The sequence below is a fragment of the Bos indicus x Bos taurus genome, chromosome 18, assembly GCF_003369695.1.
Source record: "Bos indicus x Bos taurus breed Angus x Brahman F1 hybrid chromosome 18, Bos_hybrid_MaternalHap_v2.0, whole genome shotgun sequence".
Classification (NCBI taxonomy): domain Eukaryota; kingdom Metazoa; phylum Chordata; class Mammalia; order Artiodactyla; family Bovidae; genus Bos; species Bos indicus x Bos taurus.
Window position 1 is genome coordinate 8,578,445 of NC_040093.1, and position 18,669 is coordinate 8,597,113.

At 44.5% G+C, this 18,669-nt stretch overlaps 1 pseudogene; it reads right to left on the reverse strand.

Moving 5' to 3' along the window:
- The window catches only part of LOC113876123, a 69,716-nt pseudogene that overhangs the window by 16,392 nt on the left and 34,655 nt on the right, over window positions 1-18,669 (reverse strand).

The window sequence follows — 18,669 nt, forward strand, 5'->3', positions numbered from 1 at the left end:
TAATAGACACCTATGCTCAGAGTTGTTTGAATGAGTATTTGCAGTAGAGACTAGATGACTTTCCAGATTTTCCACATTTTGCTTCAGAGAACGTGTATGTTTCAAGAGATGATGTGGGTCTTTGCTGACAAATATACACTTATCTGCGGATGGTGATGACTGAAATTGGTCATCTGAGATTGGTTTTTCCCTATTTGATTCACGTCCTTGATTTCTTTTGGAGGTAATGTTTACGTTATGGGAATCTGTACCAATTTGGTTTTGTCCATCATAACATGCTCTCTGTTCTTTATATGCCCTCATATATTCCCAGCCTTTGGTTAAATGTAAATTTCCAAGGTGAAATCTTTCATATATTCCTAGCTTTGCTGTTGGGAATAAATCTTCTAAGCCTGGCTTTTGGGTCCTCAAACCCTGGGTGTCGTGAGAAGACACAGCTGAAAGATACCAAATAATAAGTTATTCTACTTACTATTCTTGGGGAATATGGTTTACAATTTACATAAAACTGGCATACAGTGGCTAGATTAAGCCTAAAACTGAGATGGAAGAAGTCAAGATGGCAGAGGATTCAGAAGATGTGGAGTTCGTCTCTCTCCACAAAAGCATCAAGAATACATCTTGAAGGGGAAAAATTCTCACAGAGCCCTGCAGAACACGGGCAGAGTAACTTGGACACCTGAAAGGACAAGAAAGATTCCTGCTGAGCCAAGTAGGACAAAAGAATGAGGGAGGAAAAGGAAGAGGAAAAGAAGCAGGATGGGACCTGCAAAACCCTGGAGGGACTGAAGAGAGGAGAGGTCTCCACATCCAGGGAAGCCCCTCACTGGGGGGAGCCCAGTTGGGACAGAAGGAGAGACTCATTCTCTGTGGGAAGAGAACACTGCAACCAGTGTGCAGGACAGAGTGAGACCTGTACACAGGCTGCTGAGCCCAGCCCTGCCCACGCAGCCTGAGAGGGTGTCCACCGCTGCACACAAGGGCTGGGTGCTGGAATGTGGGGATTGGAGAGCAGACCCAGGCAGAGGACTGTGGTTGGCTGTGAGGAGACATCCTGAGGGGACAGGAGGGAGGGAGGAGCTCTGCAAACTGGATGCTTGTGGAGGAAGCCTGAACCACCAGAGAAGCAGAGCAGCGTTGTTGAGTGATGCCCAAAGGGAAGAACCCCACTGCAGCCTCTCTGCCCCTGTGCCTGTCCCTGCCTCTCCAGATACTAGGAATGGCTCCCACCTAGGTGGGTGATCTCACGACCCCCACAGCTGCTTCGTCCTCCCCAGTCCCCTCCCCAGTGTGCTCCAGGGGCACCTTCAGAGCACACGCCTGTGGGTGGTCCCAATGTACAGATGGCACTGAAACCACAGCTGAGCCCCAGGCCCTACCACTAAGAAAGAAAAGCTGAGATCTCTCCTTGCAGCTGTACAAACCATGGTGTTACACCCCACAACTGGCTTTGTAAACTCAGCCCCGACAGAACATCTGGATGGAAACGAGGCTCTGGCAGTCAAGACCAGTCTGGCTTTAGCAATTGTAGAGTTTGTAGGCATTCCCATGAGGCGGTTGGGCCAGGTCACATCTAAATTGCCCCCATAGCACTGCAGGGTGTCCAGCTCCACAATGAATGTACACCTGGGACATGAGACTACAGTGGATCTATGCTGGTGACCTGGTGAAAACAACATCTGAGAGACACCGCGGTCAAGTGCCATCATGCCCATGGTTCAGGTGGGGCCAAGATCAATGCCAACACAGGGTCACATGAGAGCTCACACAACACATGGAAGATGACCCACAGAGCATGCTCCGAGGTGAACATCCCCCGAGGAGCAATCCTCAGTGGCTTCTCTCCCAGTGGGTGTGCTCCAGTCCCATTGGGTCAGAAGTACCATAGATCAGAGGCACAGCTAAGAAACAGATCTGGGGACTCTACTCCTCTAATCAGGGAGCAGATGCCACCCCTGACAGGGCAGTGACAGCCACAGAGGAAAGACGAAGCTCCCCTCAATATTCAAACAGGCTCTGGTCACAATAACAATCAACTCCCTATCAAGGGGATAAGGGCACAAGTCTCTGGACCACCTCACCCACCAGGGGGCAGACACCAGAGCAAGAGGAACTAGGATCCGCAGCCTGCAGAACAGAGACCACAAACACAGAGCACTGGACAAAATGAGATGACAAAGGAGTATGGTGTAGAGGACAAGTCAAGACAGAAACCTACAGGAACAGCTAAATGAAGAGCAGTTGGGCAATGTAATGATTAATTTTACCTTTAAGTAATCAAATTTACAAACAAAACATTTTCATAAATACTGCTGCTGCTAAGTTGCTTCAGTCATGTCTGACTCTGTGCGACCCCAGAGATGACAGCCCACCAGGCTCCCCCATCCCTGGGATTCTCCAGGCAAGAACACTGGAGTGAGTTGCCATTTCCTTCTCCACAAATACTAATGCCTACTAATTATTTAACCCACTTCTTACCACTCATGTTGTTATCTGAGCATGTTCTAATAGAATCTAAAATCGTAAATGATATTGACCTAGAAGTAATCAGAAATAGATGGCATAAACAATAAAGTCCTGGGATGTTTCATAACAAACAAGATAGATTTAATAAGGTGAGAGTTCTTGAGAAATAAAATAAGAAGTGAGACTTGAAAAATATGGTGAGAACATAGGGAACTCTATTCAATGCTCAGTGGTCACCTAAATGGGAAGGAAATCTAATCAAGGAGGGAAATGTGTATATGTATCACTTATTCTTTCTGTAAAGCAAACTAACATAAATTTGTAAAATGGCATTATTGGAAGAGAAAAATTTCTTTTTAAAGATTCCTTTATATAATCTATAAGCTTAATAGTGAAGAACAATCAGAAAAAAGCACTGCGGGAAATGTCTTAAATTCTCATGCCAATAATATATTTTAAAACTCTAGGAGTTAAATAAATATATTCAACTACTTTAGCATTAAGGAATTGGGGTAAATATACTTAACACATTTAATGTTAGTTCATATTAAAAAAAGAGGAACTTTAAAGTAAAATTCAGGTTTGCATTTTCTCATTTTAGCAAAATGTTTTATGCAGTGAAGAAAGAATTTGAGTATGAAGTTTATGAGGTCATATGTGTAGTTTCTAGTGGGTTGGAAATTATAGGGTAGAAAACAAAAAATATTTGTCCCCAGTATTCCTAGAAGTGTGGCAATTTGTTCACAAGTCCACCCACACACTTCTGACTAGGGACAGAATCAGAACTTTTAAAAGGGCTTAATACAGTTACTCAGAAATGTGCACAGATTTTCTAAAACCTCCCAAAATGGAAGAGCTATCAGGTCATGCAGGTTGTCCCAGGCCAGACAAGTATTTTGGTTCTCACTGTGAATGTGAAAATTAACCGCTGGAGAAAAATACATAAACGATAAAAAGAATCAGGAATGAGTCAGGAGATGACCCTCTATGACAGTGACAGAAATAAACCCAGGCTAATCCAAAATCATTTCCACAGCAGATCGTCTCAAACCACACCACGAAGTATGACTTCCTCCACAATGCTTGTCCCTCTCACCGGATTTTTCTGCTCCATCCATAGACACATACCTGGGTGCACGGCTGGCGTCTCCATTCTCTGTGTATCCCAGGGATCCTTCATTTGCTCCAGAAATGTGACCAGGTCCGGCTTAGAGATCACAAGACCTGTTCATCAGAAAAAGGAATATGTATTTTCCCAGATATTCATCAATTTCCAATCCAATATGTGTTCAGGTGAGAGAGAAGTCAAGGAAGAAAGTTAAAATAGCCTTAAAAAATGATTTTACCAAATAGTTTATTGGAAGCACCTTTAAAAGACAAATGCTCAAAATCAGGTTCTGATATTATACTCAAGTACTACTAAGGCAAAAGCTAGTAGTAGAAATCCGGTTTTAAGAGGAGAGTGGCACTATTTTATACCACAGAACTTACAGAATTACCACTAACCTAGAATGAAGGATATGCAGGTCAAGAAGCAATAGTTAGAACTGCACATGGAACAACTGTACCATTGGGAAAGGAGTACATCAAGGCTGGATATTGCCACCCTGCTTATTTAACTTATATGCAGAGTACATCATGAGAAATGCTGGGCTCGATGAAGCACAAGCTGGAATCAAGATTGCCAGGAGAAATATCAATACCTCAGATATGCAGATGACACCACCCCTGTGGCAGAAAGTGAAGAAAAACTGAAGAGCCTCTTGATGAAAGTGAAAGAGGAGAGTTAAAAAGTTAGTTTAACTCAACATTCAGAAAACTAAGATCATGGCATCCAGTTTCATCATTTCATAGCAAGTAGATGGGGAAACAATGGAAACAGTGATAGACTTTATTTTGGGGGGTCCAAAATCACTGCAGATTGCGACTGCAGCTATGAAATTAAAAGATGCTTGCCCCTTGGAAGAAAAGCTATGACAAACCTAGACAGCATATTAAAAAGCAGAGACATCACTTTGCCAACAGAGGTCCATCTAGTCAAAGCTATGGTTTTTCCAGTAGTCACGTATGAATGTGACATTTGGAACATAGAGAAAGCTGAGCACCAAAGAATTGATGCCTTTGAACTGTGGTGCTGGAGAAGGCTCTTAAGAGTCCCTTGGTCAGCAAGGAGATCACACCAGTCAATCCTAAAGAAATCAACCCGAATACTCATTGGAAGGACTGAAACTGAAGCTCCAATAATTTGGCCACCTGATGTGAAGTGCCGACTCATCAGAAAAGACCCTGATGCTGGGAAAGACTGAGAGCAGGAGGAGAAGGGGGCGTCAGAGGATGAGATGATTGAATAGCATTATTGACTCAATGGATATGAATTTGAGCAAACTCTGGGAGTTAAGGAAGGATAGGGAAACCTGGTTTGCTGCATTCCACGGGATCACAAAGAGCTGGACATGATTTAGCGACTGAACAACAAGGAGGCAGATTACATCAAGGAAGAAGAAGGTTAGAATTATAATGACCCATAATGAAGTCTTTCTTTCAAATGTCACAAATACCCTTTTTCCCCTACAAAGTAGGGATCTGAACCTCCACTGGACAAAGCAGAAAATTCCAGGAGACATTCTAGAATGAACGAACCAAAACCCTGAAGGTACTTAAGGGATTCTGGAAGGCAGTTATCCTCACCCAAGGAGGCCAGGTTCCCGTAGTTCTCTAACATCACGTCCTTGTATAATTCCCGCTGACCGAGGTCCAGGCACTCCCACTCCTCTTGAGTGAAGTCTATGGCCACATCCTGGAATGTCAGCCGTCCCTGAAATACAAAGGACATGAGCCATGTGGACATGGGAAGACTTCCTAATGTGACCCAAGATGAAACCAGCAAGAGAAATGGTTTTGATTTAGGAGACTGTCTGGTGTTACACAAGAATATAATTTTTATACAGTCGTATTTTCCACTGTATTTCTAACCCAGGAAAGGAGAATGAGATATGATCCACAGACCACTATAGAAACTATTCTGATCTGGAAGAGAAACTATAAAACAATCACACCACACTGATCTATCTATTTTTGAGAGTACTCCTGTGACACAGGATAAACTGTCTATCAGGGAAAGTATGTTAGTCACTCAGTCATGTCTGATTCTTTCTGACCCCATGGACTGTAGTACGCCAGGCTTCTGTGTCCATGGGATTTTTCAGGCAAGAATACTGGAGTGAGTTGCCATTTCCTTTTCCAGGGGAATCTTCCCCACCAAGGGATCGCACCCAGGTCTCCCACATTGCAGGCAGACTCTTCACCATCTGAGCCACCGGGGAAGGCCTTTATCAAGGAGACAGGAAATATTTTAAAAAAGCATGCTCTGATCTAAGAGTTCTGGAGTGGGGCCAATGTGCCACATTTTTAACAAGCCTATTTTAAGTAGCAGTGTTGAAAATTCTGATACATAAATGACCATTCTGAATAGCAAAGAAGTAGACTAGTAAGGTAAGAATTTATACTTAACTTTGAATTTTAAGTGTTTTTCAAAATTGATGGGTCTGATAGAATAGTACCCATAGCAGCAATAATCTTTTGAACTATTTAGTATATACTATATGTCTTTCTTGGAGAAGGCAATGGCACCCCACTCCAGTACTCTTGCCTGGAAAATCCCATGGACAGAGGAGCCTGGTGGGCTGCAGTCCATGGGGTCGCGAAGGGTCAGACACAACTGAGCGACTTCACTTTGACTTTTCACTTTCATGCATTGGAGAAGGAAATGGCAACCCACTCCAGTGTTCTTGCCTGGAGAATCCCGGGGACGGGAGAGCCTGGTGGGCTGCCGTCTATGGGGTCGCACAGAGTCGGACACGACTGAAGCGACTTAGTAGTAGTAGTAGTATATGTCTTTCTAACAGTTTTTACAGAGTCTTGAATGCACCACATAAATAATATAAAATCAACAACATTGTTGTTCCACCTTTTTGCAAATATTTTGTCAACCATTGCTTAAATGACAGATTTTGAATTTTGCTTCAGTTTATGTGAACTAAAATTCAACTAGTAAAACACAAATACACAGAGACAACACTAAAGAAAGTTTATACAAGTTTTTATAGGGTCTTCCCTGGTAGTCCAAGCTCCCAAGTCAGGGGGCTGGGTTCAGTCCCTTGTTAGAGAACTAGATCCCACACGCCACAGCTAAAGTTTGCCTGCTGCAACAGTCTCCCACATGGCTCCAAGATTCTGCAGGCTGTAAACAAGACACAACTCAGCCAAACACATAAATATGTGTATTTTTTAAAAAGAACTTTACATAACTGGGGAGAATACCAAAACAAGAAAAAAAATTTAACATTTTCATGCATACAGACATATATTAAAATGAGACTATATACTTATTAAGAGTATTAAAGAAAAGCTAACATTCGGAAAACTAATATCACGGCAACCGGTCCTATCACTTCATGGCAAATAGATGGGGAAACAGTGGAAACAGTGGCTGACTTTATTTTTCGGGCTCCAAAATCACTGCAGATAGTGATTGCAGCCATGAAATTAAACGATGCTTACTCCTTGGAAGGAAAGTTATGACCAACCTAGACAGCATATTAAAAAGCAGAGACATTACTTTGTCCACAAAGGTCCATCTAGTCAAGGCTTTGGTTTTTCCAGTGGCCGTGTATGGATGTGAGAGTTGGACTATAAAGAAAGCTGAGCACAGAAGAACTGATGCTTTTGAACTGTGGTGTTGGAGAAGACTCTTGAGAGTCCCTTGGACTGCAAGGAGATCCAACCAGTCCATCCTAAAGGAAATCAGTCCTGGGTGTTCATTGGAAGGACTGATGTTGAAGCTGAAACTCCAATATTTTGGCCATCTGATGCGAAAGGCTGACTTGTTTGAAAAGACCCTGATGTTGGGAAAGATTGAAAACAGGAGAAGAAGGGGACGACAGAGGATGAGATGATTGGATGGCATCACCAACTCATTGAACATGAGTTTGGGTAAACTCCAGGTGTTGGTGATGGACAGGGAGGCCTGGCATGCTGTGGTTCATGGGGTTGCAAAGAGTCAGACACGACTGAGCAACTGAACTGAACTGATTCATGTCAATAAAATTGAGATGATTTTTAATGGGTTAAAATATATACATCTACTTGTGGATGATATTCTTTGTATATTTAAATACACTAGGGTGCAAACATATACAACTGTATAAGATAAATTAGAGCTCTTGGTTCTGAAACTTTGATTTCTTGAAAAACTGTATCATTTTGTTGAGCTGTATCTTAGAAATTCAACATAGGTGAAAACAGATTAGCACCAATATGATTGTTGCAAATATTGTGAAAAAAAATAAGTGAGTAAGAAGACTATGTCCGTGATATGAGCACGGAGTGTACTGGAAACACCACACCTGGGCTTGAGTGATGAAAACCCCACTCCCAAAACCCAGTGTCTATCATCAACACAAGTGAGTGTTCATTTTCCAAAGCAAAGAGAAACCAAGAAGATGTGGAGTTTCTCCATTAACTGTGAGGGTTTTCACACGTTCCTCACTCCATTTTTCCACAGCCTTGTTTAAAGACAGAGGGGAAAAAATGAACTTCATAGCCTGATAACCTCAGAGAAATCACCAGAGCCAGTGGACATCATCTGTCATGGTGTAAATGGATCACACGGAAGATGCACTATCAGAGCCTGGGCATTTAGGAAAAAAACAAGGAAATTATAAGTTGAACCTAACATAAAAAGATATCAGTTTAATGCAAAATTCAGTTTATATACACTTCCTCTGTTTTGTCACCTAACAATGTGTTTAACTAGTAAGTCTTAGCATTACAGAGGACAGTATCTCCTAGTTTTCTTTTTATTTCTGAGCAGTTTCTGAAAAATTCTGGATCACTGAGTTGATTTAATATATAAGGGCATTTTTTAACTCCTCAAGAGCTGAATTGTATCCACGTGTAAACTCATCATGGCATTTCCCCTACTTGCCTAAGATCCCAACACCGAACCACATCCCAGTGGGAATCTCGGATACCAGTGCCTCTCCGTGTTGATCTCTCACAAAGGGAATATATTCACCAGCTGAAAGTCACTAATTCACTTTGAGAATTCATCATGTTCTATAGAAAGCCAGGATACAGACAACGGAGAACAGGCTCTGGGACACAAGGGAGAGGTGGTCTAGAGAGCCGGTCTTCACAATAAGAAGAAAAGGAAAAAATAAGAAGTTGATAACAAATACCCCAGGCAGAAAAATTAGAAGGAGAGAACTAAAGGTTTGCAGATTCTCAATCCAGGCAGTTCAGGAGGAAAAGCAGACACAGCCCCAGGCCCAGAACAGGACATGTACCTGAGAAGCTGCCATTTCCTCCTCTTCTTCCTCCTGCTGTGTCATCTCTGAGGATGTTATGTAGCAAACACACCTCTGCATCTTGAGAAAATACCTTCAAAGGCATCCGCACAGCTCTTTAACCTGCACCACTTCACCTACAGACAGAAGGCCCTTGAAAAGCTGAAAAGACCCACCTCCCCTGTCCTGTCTCAGGAGAGATTCAGGAACAATCACTTCCTACCCGGAGACCAGCCTGTGGACTTATTTCTTGATTGTTCTCTCCCCACAGAGAGCTCCTAACCCTCTGCTCACACAGACCATGTGAGCTGACTGACTTCCCCGGTCCAAATCCAGTTAGACCAACCCTGCGGCCTCTCCTTGGACTGAAGCCCGGCCTCAGCTCTCACAGGTAGACCAGGAGCCACGTCCTTAACCCGGGCCTCCCCTTAGAGTCCCCTGGAGCTCTTCCTACACAACACACTGATGCTCCCACAGGACCAAGAGACAACTCTGTGGGGAGGGCACCAGGAGGTCCTTGCCTAACACTGGTCACGTGACCCTGATGGGAAACAGATGGAAATCACTTGGCCAATGAATTTCAGTGAATATGAACCCCTTGAGGTCAGGTCCCCACCGTAAGAAGTTATGAATTTGCAGGTCTGAGGTGAGGTCATTAAATACGTCTTTAGCAAGTTCTCTGTTCTGATGCTTCTTCCCCAAGACCCACACTCAGGAGCCCTGAGCTTGAGCCCTCTCACTCAGCACAGCTGAGACATCTCAGGAGGGGAGGGTTTAGGGTGGGAATTTCTGAGGGAGGTCAGGCTAGAACCAGGCAGAGAAAGCTCCAGTACTTGGGGTTCAGGCCTTTCTAAGGGACCCTGGGTGAAGTGCTGTGGGCTCCCCAGGCTGAGAGTGGATGGGTCCATTCAAACCAAGAGGAGCAGGATTCTGGTGAGCTCTGAGGGTGTCATTGGGGGGGGGGCGGGCCCTGTGCAGTAGGCCCTGGGGTTCAGCAAGACTGCTGGTCTCAAGGAAGGGGGTCACCTAGTGGAGGTGCTCACAGGACTGGCTGGTGTGAGTTCAAGGACCTGCAGGCTGCCTGCTCCCCAGATAGACGCTGAGGCAGCAACAGCACGGAGCAGTAAGGGAAGCTCTCAACAGTACTCTGTAGGATCCTTCTTATTAGAACCATCACAATGCCCCAGCAGTTACAGAGAGGGGGAAAAGTACAATGGATAAATGGTGGGAAATATATGATCAAATTATATGAGGCCTAAGGGCAATAACAGATGTCATCCCACTGTGCTACCTAATAGTTCACTGTCATGTATTCTTCCCTGCAACGTTAAGTAAGGTGGGAGAGGTTAATGTCCGTGGTTGGTAAACTATTCATCACACATCAACTGTATTACCAGAAACCATTCAGTTTTATTGCTTAATATGTATGAATATCACACACACTATATGGAGAAGGAAATGGCAACCCACTCCAGGGTTCTTGCCTGGAGAATCCCAGGGACAGAGGAGCCCGGTGGGCTGCCGTCTATGGGGTTGCACAGAGTCAGACACGACAGAAGCGAGTTAGCAGCAGCAGCAGTATGAAGGATGAAGATTATCTCAGTGGAGAGGAAGGTTAAAAATCATAATGAATCATCACCAAGTCTGTCTTTCTCAACGCATGTATTCCCATTACCCCCAGAAAGCAGGGATCTGAAACTCTATTATAAGAAGCAGAAGAATCTAGGAGACATTCTACAAATGCAGGAACCAAAACTCTGAGGAACCAAAACCAAAATCCCAGGCCACTGAGCAACTAAGCCCGTGTGCCACAACCACTGGGCCTGTGCTCTAGAGCCCGAGAACCACAACTGAGCCCATGAGCCAGAATTACTGAAGGCCAGGCACCCTAGGTGCTGTGCTCTGCAGCAAGAGGAGCCACTGCAGTGAGAAGCCTGCTCACTGCAACTAGAGAAAAGCCCGCACAGCAATAAAGACTCAGCACAGCCAAAGATAAATAAATAAACAAAATTATATATTAAAAAAAAATGTTGTTTGGACGTCCAGAGGAGTCAGGCCTCACAGACCAGTTGCCCTTCACCCTTTCTCCTCATCTGGCCTGAACCGGAACACTCAACTTTCCAGACAGATAGCAAAGGAGTCTCCTGAGGATCTGCATTGCCTGCGATCTCTCATCCACCCCGACCCAGGCTAGACTTCCCACCCTCAGCTCCTCCCTTCCTTGCGTCCCCAGCTCTGGCCCTTCCAGCCCCACCTGTGGTCAGAGTTTTCCCTCCATCACTGTCTGGATGCTCCTGGCAAGTCACTTCCCCTTCTACTCTTCCCTAGTCTGGAAAACAGAGAGGCTCACTGAGCCCGTCTCACACTATCATTGCTGGGAAAGGCATACAATGAATGCCTGAGGTTTACTGTGTTCCTGCCTCAATTCAGGACCACGTACCACCCATTCAAAGAACATTTTTAGATTTTCCTCTTCCCCATCCCAGTGGACGTGGACTGGGCATTCATCTTAAGCAAAGACTGCTATGCTGATTTCTGAGTGAGAACACCATGAAACTGCCTCACTCTCCGTAGAACAGGTCGGACATGTGGTCCATCTAGTGAGATTGTGGGTTGATAAAGGATAGTCACGCTCTTCAAGTCTCCAATAATGAGGAATCAGTCCTTAGCATTTCCACGTACTTTGCCATTGGAATTGTTTGGGGTTACTGGAGGAAAGGAGTCATTTCCTCCTGAAGAGTTGCCCTTGATCTTGGACTTTCCATCTGGGTTACTTGGGGGGAATGAAGAATTTGCCTGTCTCTCCTCCACCGCTGACCTCCAGATGATTCATTCTCACCACCTGGGGAGACAGGCCATGGAGAGTGATCGACAGATGCTGAAACACTGACTAATCTTGGAACTCCAGTGTGCTAGCTATATTCAGATGGCTCCTGTGCTCGAAGCTCTTCAGATCCCCCTGATGAGCTCCTATCCTTGCCCACACCCCCCTTACCTCCCCAGCCCGGCCAGAATCTGGCCCGCAGATGCTTAACCCACATTGATTCCTTGGTGCCCTACACCCTTGTGTGGCTGCTGCGTTGCGTCTGATTCTTTGCCATCCTTTGGACTGTAGCCCACCAGGCTCCACTGTCCCTGGGATTCTCCAGGCAAGAATACTGGAGTGGTTGTAATTTCCTCCTCCGAGGGATCTTCCTGGCCCAGGGAAGGAACCCAAATCTCCTGCCTTCCAGGTGGATTCTGTACTGCTGAGCCATCAGGGAAGCCCACCCTACACCCTTAAGTCCTCTTTTTTCACATCACTGCAGCCCGAGCCACCCCCTGCTCTGGAGCCTCCAGCTTTTCATCTTGTAACTCTCCTCTGTCCACATTCAAATCCTTCTTCAATTTCACCGCTGAGTTCAACGCAGCTTCCTCCACGCAGCCTTTCCTGATTGCCCTACCCAATCAGAAGTGGGTAATCTCTCCCTTCCCAGAATTATCAAGTGATTTCCTTTTTAATTTATTTATTTGGCTACGTTGTGTCTCAGTTGCAGAAGGCGGGCTACAGGGCATGGAGTTGCTCGGCAGCAGGTGGGATCTCAGTTCCCCGACCAGGGATGGAACCTGTGTTGCCTACACTGGGAGGCGGAGTCTTAACCACTGGACCACCAGGGAAGCCCCTATCAAGTGATGTTATTTGTTCTTTTCTGGAGAAGTGATTTTTTCCTCATGACAGAGTGATTTGTTTTTGTGTAGATGCCAGATAGTAACCTACCCTGCTCTTCATTACTCAACAAATTCAACCTGTTTAGGGAGGCAATATTGCCCGCTCAAGCACTACTTTGGCCTCCTTTGCAGTTAAGAGGGGACCGTGTGACATTGCTTTAGTGGAAGTGAGCTGGGGATTCTTGGGGAAGTTTTTGCTTTCCTGATACTGTCCTTTCCTCTTTCCCGTCACTTCCTTCCTCTTCTTCCTAGAATATGGATGTCATACTGGAGGTGGAGCAGCAATTTGGCAACCATGAGGTAACCATAGGGAGAAAGCCACTCATGGTGATTGTTCACTTAAGGATGCTTTAGCAGAACAATTCAAGAAGCCTAGTTCCCTGACGGCCTTGGAGAGCTGCTATGCCAACCCTGCACAGCCTAGCTCTGCACATCTTTTTTTCTTTAATTGACGTATAGCTGATTTAATGTTAGTTTCTGCTGTACAGCAAAGAGATTCAATTATACATGTATATATGTATATATATTCTCTTTCATATTCTTTTCCTTTATGGTTTATCACAAGATACTGAAAATAGTTCCCTGTGCTACACAGTAGGGCCTTGTTGTTTATCCATTCTGTATTGTAATAGTTTGCATCTGCGAATCCCCAAACTCCCAATCCATCCCTCCCCCACCCAGCTCCCCCTTGACATCCAAACATCAAGCAGACTTCTGTGCCCTGTGCAGAGCTTAGAAATGAACTTGTTTGATAGTCACTGATAAAATGATCACATCAATTTCACCTTTCTTGAAACTATTCCCCCCACACACACTTGTTTTTTTTTGAAAAGCACCAACTTCAGAGCAGGAGCCCAGGGTTTGAGTGCCGATTATGGCGGCTATGACACTGATTCATTGGGAAACCACAGATAACTGCTTTTCCTCTCTGGGCCATTTCTGCAATAATTCTGCAATAATTCCTGGGAAAGAGGCAGAATGAAGAAATACGTCTGGGCATGACCTTCCTTATTAGCATTTTAATCAAGCATTACCAAAGACATCATGGGTATTTCAGGTTCCAAGGTTATTTTATGTCCTCAGACATTGGGTTGGTCTCAATTGATTTCTGGTAAAATATTCCAGCAGCCGCCACTTTGTGGAGCTCATTGGCTTTTGCCATAAACTCCGGTCTGCATAAGGATTCCGAGACTTCTTTCTAGTAATTTTATAGACAGGGGCTAGCAACAATCCCTGATGCAGAATATGTGTGTGTCCCTCAAAATCCAAATAGGCCAATCAGACACTGGGCTTCTAACTTCTTTTTTCCACCAGACATCCTGTGCTTTTCAAATTAACAACCTGTGTGGGTTTGGGCAGTTTTATTGGTTCCCATTTATTATATCCAATCAATTTTGGTTGAAGGGAGGATTTATATGTCTCCTGTTTAATAATACTAGAAAGGGGAAATGTTCCCCAGTCATACAACATATCTATTTATTAATACATTGAGGTAAAGGAGGAGATTCAATGACTTTCCATGAAATCTGTTTAAACATTCCAATCTTCCTCTAAACTCCCACAGTAATCCCATCAATTCTTAAATTTCCATAGCTTCCCCATTCAACTGTAAGTCCTATTAGGACTGACTAGCATCCGTTCCCATCACTTCATGGCAAATAGGAGGAGAAAAAGTGGAAGCAGTGACAGATTTTATTTTCTTGGGCTCCAAAATCTTTGCAGATGGTGACTGCAGTCATGAAATTAAAAGATGCTTGCTTCTTGGAAGGAAAGTTATGACAAACCTAGACAGCGTATCAAAAAGGCAGAGACATCACTTTGCTGACAAAAGTCTGTATAGTCAAAGCCATGGTTTTTCCAGTAGTCATGTACAGATGGGAGAGTTGGACCATAAAGAAGGCAGAGCACCAAAGAATTGATGCTTTCAAATTGTGGTGCTGGAGAGGACTCTTGAGAGTCCCGTGGACAGCAAAGAGTTCAAACTAGTCAAGGCTAAAGGAAATCAACCCTGACTATTCATTCGAAGGACTGATACTGAAGCTGAAGCTCCAATGCTTTGGCCACGTGATGCAAAGAGCTGACTTATTGGAAAAGACCCTGATGCTGGGAAAGACTGAAGGCAAAAGGAGAAAGGGGACGACAGGATGAGATGGTTAGATAGAATCATTGACTCAGTGGTCATGAATTTGAGCAAACTCTGAGAGATAGTGAAAGACAGGGGAGCCTGGCATGCTGCAGTTCATGGGGTTCACAAAGAGTCAGACATGACTGAGTGACTAAACAACAAGTTTTAGAATCACAGAGCGTGAGGCTCCCGTGTTAAGGAAACATGTCTCCATTTTATTGCTAATGTGCATATGGCTTTGAGTGCCCCACTGGAAGTGGGGCCAAGGAACCCAGGCCCTTTAATGAATCTTTATCTTGATTAGGTTATGGGACCATCAACTCAGGTGATTTGCAGTCAGATTTCTCATTGTCCTATCTGACTTGTGGCTTTTTAAATTCCCCCAAACAAGGGTAGATAGAGCAGACTTGACTGGGGTCCTTCAATGCTGGGGGACGATCCAGGGTTCCCACGGGTCCACCCAGTCTCCCAGCGTGCTGCACTGAGACCTTTGTTTTGACCCCATCAATGTCCCTTTTATCCCAATTCTTTTTTAAAATTAATCTATTAATTTTTGGCTGGGCTGGGTCTTTGTTGCTGCATGTGGGCTTGCTCTATTTGCAGCACGTGGGTTTCTCATTGCAGTGGCTTCTCGGTTGTGGAACACAGGCTCTAGGTGCACGAGCTTCAGTAGTTACAGCAGCACAGGCTGAGTTGCCCCTCTGACATGTGGAATCTTCTTGGACCAGGGATGGAATCCATTTCCTTTGAACTGTCAGGAGGATTCTTAACCATTGGACCACCAGGGAAGTTCCTATTTATCCCATTTCTTAAGGACTGTTTAAAGATTTCCACCCTGTCAGACTTGGACTCTCCCCTTCGTCTTTCTTCATTTTCTGGTGACTCACTTTAATGTTTTGTGCTCCCTGTGGTTTCACCATAACGCTTCCCTTTAGTAGCAGCAGCCCCAAGGCTAACAGCTTTATCTTGGGCTGGACAGAACCCAAACTTGGCTGTCAGGATCCAGCCCAGCCTTTTCCTCTTCTTTCATGTTAGCTATTACAGATAAAAATAACCCAGGATCATGCATTTAGCTTGTTCTTGTTATGTTGCATTTTCTTATGCATCCAGTGAGTCAACTTCTTGGATGTTGTATCCATCATTAAAAAAAAAAAAAAAAGGTAACCCTTAACCTCCTGTAACTAATTACAGAACAGTTGTATTTCAGCAACCCTTGAGTAACCCTCGGGCCACCCAGGAATCAGAGTCATCATCTCGTGTCCTCATATCCTTCCTTTTCCCAAATGATGTGCTTCAGTGGGTCCTGTTTGCTCTAGTGGATTTCATTTCTATGCCAGCAGCAAAGCTAGGGAACGGTCTGCAAGATGCCTCATTCCTGACAGTGACTGCAGATTGCAGGGGTCCCTAAAAGCCCCTCGTTTTTGACATCTATTGAAAGTTTGGGGGCCCTCAAGGCTACCCTCAGATTTGATAATTCACTGGAAGTACTCCCAGAATTCACAGAAGGACTTCCCTGGTGGTCCAGTGGTTAAGACTCAGCACTTCAGATGCAGGGGTCATGAGTTCAATCTCTTGTCAGGGAACCAAGATCCCATATGCTGCAGGGTTCAGCCAAAAATAGGAAACAAAAAGAATCCACTTCCAGAATTCACTGAAAGCTGTTTTAGGTTACTATTTTTTGCAACTAAGGACACAGATTAGAATCTGCCAAGAGAAGGAGCACAGAGGGCATAGTCTGGGAAAGTTCCAGCCAGACAGCTTCCCGCTCTCCTCTCCCCGAGGAGTCAGAGACAGAGCAACTTAACTGTTCTGGAGTTAATGCCTGACAACAGGCCCAGAAGACTGACAACCAGAGAAGCTCACCCAAACCCTGTGACCAGAGTTTTTATTGGACCTTCATCATGAGGGCATCTGCCCTTGTGGCAGATTTTACTCTCCTGCTCCTTCAGAAGGTGAACTGGTACCACAGGATCCAAAAACCCCACTGGAAATCACATTTTTAAACTGTCTTGTATGGCCAGCTCCTGCCCTTAATCACAGCTGAAGACTCTTCAGTGTGAAGCCAGGACCTCAGGCAAACAGAGACTCTCCATCAGGCAGGACTTCCCAGGGTTTAGAGATTATACCTCCTGGAATCCAAGGGCAAAGGCCAGACCTCTCTTTGGGCTCCATTAACTTCCTTACTACATAGAATGATGTGTGCTGAATTCAAGGTAGCAGTTATTGCTAGATTTTAGTGGGAGATATGGTTGGGGAAGGGGTACAAAGGGTGAGTGTTTTAAATTTTAAGCTGGATGGTAGGTGCATGCTGTTTTATATACCATTTTTATACAGTTCTGTAAAGAATCTGCCAGCAATGTGGGAGAACCAGGTTCGATCCCTGGGTCAGGAAGATCCCCTGGAGAAGGGAATGGCAACCCACTCCAGTATTCTTGCCTGGAGAATTCCATAGACATAGGAGAAATGAAAAATTGATCATTTTATTTATGTAAAAGTTTTATTTATTTATTTTTGTTTTGGCTGCACCTCGTGGCCTGTGGAATCTTAGTTCCCCGACCAGGGATCCAACTGGCATCTCCTGCATTGCAGGCTGAGCCACTTGGGAAGCAAAGATGGATTAGTAAGTGGAAAAAAAGAAAGAATCACCTAATTAGGCCATAATGAGATTTTTTAAACCTTTAACTTAAACTAGTATTTATTGTTTACTATGTATCTGTCAATTTCACATACACATAGTCTCATTTACATCCCCGTCAACAACCTGAGAGCCTGAATATACAGAAACAATAGCCAGACTACGTATGACCCTCAAGTCTCAGCCATATGACATATATGACTCTGGTCCTCAATTACCAGCAACTAGTCCAAGAAACCAAACCACTACTGTAGTGACAGTTAGCCTAGAACAGTCAGAGTTTGGCCCGTAAGTATCAGGTTCCTTATTATTTACCCCTGTTTCCTGCTCAGAACCAACCAAGGAAAACCAAATATGCTTTCCAATCCAACCACAGAAGGTGATAACCCTCCATCTTTCTCATGATTAAAATCGTCTCCCAACACTGCTGACACTCCTTCACTTTTTTCCACTCTAAAGGACTCCCACTGCCCTGCCCGGCTTCGTAGTCTTTGCCGAATGCAAATGGTGGTGGCTGGCTCTCTCACTACAGCAAGTCTGAATCAACAGCCTGTTTGTTCTCATTTGGGTGGTTTTCGTTTATTTCCACAAGCCCTATGGAATTAAGTGTTATGATTTCCTCTTCACAGAGGAGAAAATGGAAACTCAGACAAATAAGTGATTTTCCCAGAGTCGCTGAGCAGATACAGTTAGAGATGAACTTAAAACTCGTTTCTCTTTTTCCACACCAACTTTCAAGAGTGTAGAGATTATAAGCTCCCCCAAATTCTCTGGCCAACTGGCACTATGGGTACTGTACAAATTACTATTAAATGTTTAAACAGCACTGCCCTATTCTCAGGGCTTCCCAGGTGCCCAGAGGTAAAGAATCCTTCTGCCAATGCAGGAGACGTGGATTTGATCCCTGCATCGGGGAGCTCCACTGGAGAAGGAAATGGCAAGCCACTCCAGTATTCTTGCCCAGAGAATCCCATGGACAGAGGAGCCTGGTGGGCTACAGTACACGGGGTTGAAAAGAGTTGGACAAGACTGAGCACACACGCAGCAACACAGCCCTCATCTCATAAAAAGGAAAAAGTCAATCACCTAAAATTTAGGAAATATGTCTCTAAATCAAATAAAATCACGTTCAGGAAGAAATCAAGAATCAAGACCTCAGAGTCCACTTTGACTACTCTTTTATATGTCAGAAAATCCTGTTGGTATTGTTTTCCAAAATACATTCAAAGTCTGGCCACTTGTAATCAGCTTCACTGCTGCCACCCTGGCCCAAACCACCATCCTCTCACCCAGATGGCTGGGATGATCTTCTCATTGGCTTGGCTGCTTCATCTGTGTCCTGTACATGCTACTCCCTGCATGGCAGCTGGAGGGATTCCATCAACACC